The sequence below is a fragment of the Carassius auratus genome, unplaced genomic scaffold (genome assembly GCF_003368295.1).
Source record: "Carassius auratus strain Wakin unplaced genomic scaffold, ASM336829v1 scaf_tig00001591, whole genome shotgun sequence".
Taxonomy (NCBI): domain Eukaryota; kingdom Metazoa; phylum Chordata; class Actinopteri; order Cypriniformes; family Cyprinidae; genus Carassius; species Carassius auratus.
In genome coordinates this window covers 637,538-643,537 of record NW_020523372.1, presented here as the reverse complement: position 1 = coordinate 643,537, position 6,000 = coordinate 637,538, and positions in this window count along the sequence as shown.

Below are 6,000 nucleotides of genomic sequence, written 5' to 3'. Positions count from 1 at the left end.
TTCTTCATTAAATATTTCTATCTTTGAGCAGAAAGAGCAGCCTGTCAGACAAAGACCCTCAATGACACATGGCTGAGAGAGAAAGGGAAGCAAGAACAGTGAAATGTAGAAAGACAGAGAAATTGGAGAGGGCTTGAGACCCAGCAAAAGAGAGACGGGACAGAAAGACAGAAAACGAGAACGACAGAAAGTTGCCGCACACTGCATTGTCTAACCTTTCTCCCAGCGCATGTAGCAGCACTGACACCATGTCATTAAAGAGCACCGCAGGCATCTGCTCCCAGAGAGAGAGAGATGGAGGCCAGCGTGACAAACACAGACTCGTGCAACTGTTTACTGTAAGTTTAATGATCATAACCATGACTGGCAGTCATAATAATAACTAGGGCATCACTTATGATCTGTGACGCCTCTCATTACTGTGTCTGGCAGGGTGAAGTTTGAACATGCAGTTGATGTAAACACTTTTAAGCCCAATCTTTGATCAACATCAAGAAAGTTTAGTCCAAGTCACTAATGCGCATAAAATGTTTTATTGCAGTACCTTGTAATGTACTGCATTTGTATTCATGTAGTTTACATATGCTGTTTGCAACCAGCCCTGCATCAGTTATTTGTTGTATTACACATATATGATGCATATTTGATTCTTATATTTTCCATGGCTTCTGTTAATCCATTCTGTTTAATGTTTTCTCTGTTGCAGCAATTGTTCAAATTGTTTTTGAAAATGAATAGCTCAAAATTCTGTTTGGATGATGACATTCTACTGCCAATATTAACATATACATGTGACTACATGTGACATTTGGATTGACTGAAGAAAATGAACAGTTTTTAAGGAATTAAGGATGTTAAATAAGGGTTTAAGGGTTGGTTAAGGTGTAGTTGTGGGGTCAACATTGTAATTACAGGTACATTCAGGATCATTTTCAATAGAAGTAACTTAAAAACATGTACATAAATGATCGATTTAAATGTTAGCAGATAGAAGTTAAAAACACTTAAAGATGGTCCAAAATCCCCCGTTGTTGCACAAAAAAAAGAAAGAAAAGAGAAACGGTTACTGAACATCCATTCAGTCACAAGTTGTCACAATTGGAAGCCTCTGAGCAGCTTATTACATTAGTAATACAACAATAAAACAAATATGATATATATATTTTTTTATTATCATTATTTTTTTTTTTTTGAAAAGGCACAAATGTAAGAGGTAACAGAAAACTGTTAAACCAGTATTCTAGCCAGCAAATAACATTTTTAATTCATGAACCAAACTGATATTGATTAGAAAATAGCCTTGTATTAAATTCAACCCTTCAGTTAAAATACACCTTCATTTAATAATTGACCCTTGCTTAAATATATGTTTGTGTGTTTTTATTGAGGTTGGAGGAAATCATTTTTCCTAATTTAAGAGGTCTTCGAACTAGTTTGCAACCAGTAGGATTTTTTAACTCAAAACCTTATACTTTCTGAGAAACATTCATTTTTACACAACTTATCTATGAGACCACTAGCAGCATTCTCTAGTCGAATTATGTTCATATGATGAGTACCAAGTTGTGTAAAGGATTGTTGTCTCGTTTGTCTTTCACTGGCATCTCTTTCTCAATACTCTACTCTCTTACATGTTTCACTCAGTCTCTTTCTCTGGCAAGCAACTCTTTCTGTTATAGGAACCTGATGTAGCTACAGAAAAGAATAGTATCGATCTGCGTCTGCTATTAAAGAAATAAATAAATGTGGAGAGAGTTTGAGAGGAATTCTGCCAAGGGAAAGGTTGGAGGTAAGGAGAAGTTCTGCATTGTTGATCCAGAATGACAGTGATTGACAGTAGTGGTAGAAAAGCTGATAGCAATGTTTGGCGTGCCGCTGGTTTAAAGGACAGACATAGCCGCTGATTTCAGGTTTGTGGAGCATGACTGTGCGCTGGGGTGAGATCGTCTCTTACCATCCTCTCCGTGTCCGTTCTTAACCCTTACACTCTCTGTATTTTTCACAAAGGGAGTTTATGTATTGTTTAAACTTTTTTCTCACTAATAGTCAGCTTTATTCACCAGGGCCACACTAAGGCACAGCAATAGCACCCCGTCAATAGTTATAGCAGGTGTGGAGCACAGGTGTGTGCTGGATATGGACCGGAGTGACATGCTGTCAGCTATCAGCTGAAATTAGCAGCCCAGGTAGGAGCCGCACGAGCGGGGCCTCTTCTGCCCTTCCTCTGAGTTTACAACACAACAGCTGATGGACAGAACCTGCAATTTAAGATTTCTCCTTTCTCGTTGCTCTCATGGTGGTTGTCGCTGCATTTTACTTAAAAATGACTTTATATGCCACCGCTGGTCTGCTTTCATGGATTTAGTCGCTTAAAGGTGAAGTGTGTCATTTCTGTGTCACTATAGCGGCACCAAAAATAACTTGATTTTTACATTTTCGGATTTATAAGAGAGCGGTTCCTGTCCGTGTAAAACTTGCTGCCGCAATGCTACAGTATCGTAAGTGTAAATGTAGGAATGTGGATGCTGAGATGTTCTTGTTTGTTTTGTTTGTTTTTTGGATGGGGGTGCCATTAAGGTGATTTTATACTGGCCAACTCTTCTTGCTATTCTGGCCTCTTTATGGACAAAAAATGTAATAAAATAAAAAATAAAGTTAAAACTGAATTAGTTATGACCATCACAGATAAAGTGAAATCAGCAAAATGTGTTGATTGATCTGCTTGAGTTACACTAAATATTTGCTTTTGTTTGTTTTATTGCCTTTTTTTTTTTTTTTTTTTTTTGCAGCATTGATCAGCACAGGTGTGTCTGATGAGTACATGAATGGCAAATCAAAACATTTAGATCAGTCAATTGTGAAGAAGAATTCCACTGAAAATGTTAAAGGGATACTCCACCCCAAAAAGAAAATTCTGTCATTATTCACTTACCACCATGTCGTTCCAAGTTTAGTTCATCGTCGGAACATAATTTAAAATATTTTGGATGAAAACAGAGGCTTGTGACTGTCCCATTCACTGCCAAGTAAATTATACTGTGAAGGTCCAGAAAAAATCATCAGAATAGTCCATCTGCGGAGAGATCACATGACCCTTCAGCAGCAATGCACACATTGTCCTTCACTCTGCTCACTCTACCCCAGTACCCCAGCAGTCAATGATGTTCGGAAAAGAGAGATTGAACAACCACCAATAAAGAAAATATTCTCCAGAGAGGATCTCAACGCTGCTTTAGTTAACGGTATCAAGCTAGCACTCTAAAAGCAACAAAGTACATTCGATTCAGTTGTGGCTTCAACTGTAAGAGAAGCAATAGACTCTGTACTGATGCCAGCACTCGGTGATCTTCATTTTGATATACAAAAGACCGACAATTCTGTAAAAGAGCTAAAAGCAGAAGTTGTAAATCTAGCCAACACAGCAAAGCAGACACAGGAATGGGTTGATTCCGTTCAAGCAGCTGCATGTGAAGATATGAGGACAGTCAGAAACTTAAGAAATCAGCTGGAACAACTCATGACGGATATTGAATACGGGAGCAGGAGAAATAATGTACGACTGGTGGGGTTCCCAGAGGGGACCAGGGGGTTCGGTGCAACTGGCTTCCTCAGAGCTAATCTTTCCAGCTAGATTCCTTCATTGAAAGGGTGTGACAGCAAGACTGATCGGGCACACCGCGTGTATAGCGGAAGGAAAAATTTAGATCGGCCGCATGCTCTCATCTTCCATTTTCTAAGATGCCATGACAGGTCTGTGATCCTGAAGGGTGCTCGGCAGGCATATCCGGTCAAATATACGCAGGACAATGTCACGCTACAATTCTTTCCTGACTATTTCAGCCACCACTACCAAGAGAAAGACCTTTAATTCAGTCTTGAAGAAGATGATAGCATTCGGTCTCCAGCCCTTCTTCACCTGTACGGAGGTAATTAAACTACAGCACAAAGGTTAGCAGATGATGTTCAACTCTCCTCAAAAGGTGGAGTATTTTGTTACTTCACTGTCACAGAAGACAACAGCTACCATCTCCATCCTTTCAGCTCAACGAGATGAGGTATGTGGTTATCCTAACTGCCCTGAACAGGATAATAACAAGGTTGCCATGGACGCTTGTTATCTTATTTTTGGAATCTTGCCACGGTTCATCCACTGACTAATAAATAATAATTTTATTTGTATTAATTATTAAAATTTTTCAGGCTAGTGTAAGCGTGCTCAGATTGAAAAAGCTCTAAAAGTGGGCCATTTTTGGAGGGGACATGACTTGCTTTGAAGTGGACTGGACTGGTCACGCATCAACATATGTTTCTTTGGTTTATGTAGACCTATACTCTCGTTAATGTGCGGTCTGCTTTGGATTTTGTACATAGTTGTTCCTTTTTTTTTTCTTTTTTTTATGCCCTCTAGCAGATGTCAATACTTTTATTTATTGGACTTCTCTTTTGAATTATGTGGTGGGAGGAGCAAATGACAGACACAGTGGGCTTGGCGTCAGGCCTCGGAGAGGCTTTTAATAACAGAAAATAAAACAAAAAAGGGATAAAAGTGGCCAAAGGGGGAGAGTGTCCAAACCAAACAGGGAACCTGGTGTCCTTGTCGTGCTGCAGGGTTCATGTGTGTCAGGCAGTGTTTAAGGAGGAAGGTTCCAGGTAAGGGGTGGAGTCCAGCGGCCGCACGCGCTCCCCTCTTAGGTCCAGGGCACAAGGGGCGGCAACTTCTAGCAGCCGCATCCTTCTCATTGGCCACAGCGCTTGCAGGGGATGGACGGCCGGGCATCCTGGACTGAAGACTCTGTAAAGGGGTGCGGTTCTCGTCTGGACTGTGATTCCGGCGGCTCACGTATCTAGTGGCGCGGGAATCCCTCAACGCACCCTTCTTGGACCCACGAGGACACCAGTGTTTATGCAAGGGGAAGAGACCGGTCTCACGAGGTGAGGCGCAAGTAATGGGAATTACCAGATCAGGGTGTTTTTTTACACCATGATACCTGATTGGTTGACTTCATAGTGATGTTAGGTTTAGGGGTGGGGTTGGGTAAGAGATAATTTAGACTGCATGATTTAGAAACACCCAGCAGTTTGAAAACACCCACAAGGTGAAAAACGCCCACTTTTGCACTGCAGAGACCTAGGTCTATTTTCAACAGCGGCTGTGATGAGGCTCCATTTCCTTAAGGTGTGCCCCATCACACGCCGTCAGCCCTTACTCATCCAGCGCCCCTCCTCTCTCACACACCCACTCCTGTCGGGTGCCTGGTGAAGGGCGGCAATTTAGGACGGGATGCCGATGAAAATCAGGGAGGAGGCAGCTGACTCATCACAATGGATTATGAATCTAGATTAGACCTTAGATTCTCTGCCCGAGCCCGAGCTCGACCCGACTCGACCCGCGGCCATCCTCGGGCCGAGTCGGGCCCTTTATAAAGCAAGTCACATGTCATGCGCAGCATCTCGTCCAATCGCAGTCTCGCATGTGTGACGCATCACACCTGCTGTGCATGCTCTACTATTCAGTAGCCTAAGTGCAACATGGAGCTTGAAGAAGCAAAGAAAAAAAAATAAAACAGGAGAATTAACTTTGAGCAAGTTTGGAGGAAAATCGGAGGTATGGAAAGTCGTGGGGAGTGACAACATATGTGTTGGCTTTGTCTCGTACATTAAATTATATATATATATATATATATATATATATATATATATATATATATATATATATATATATATATATATATATAAAAATCGGGCTCATGCTCATAATAACAGTGAACGTGTCGGGCCGGGCTCGGACACAACGTGCTCGTGTAGGGTCGGGCTTGATTTGTTGGGCCCGATCTAAGCTCTAATCTAGATGGATTGGTATCTAGGATGCTTACGTATGTCACTGGTAGTAAGGCATTACTTCAGTTTTTCTTCAAGTAGAAATAATTTTGACATTGCGAGCACACAACGCAGGTTCTGAATATCTTATAATTGAATGTGAATGTCCTAAATACTCCTATT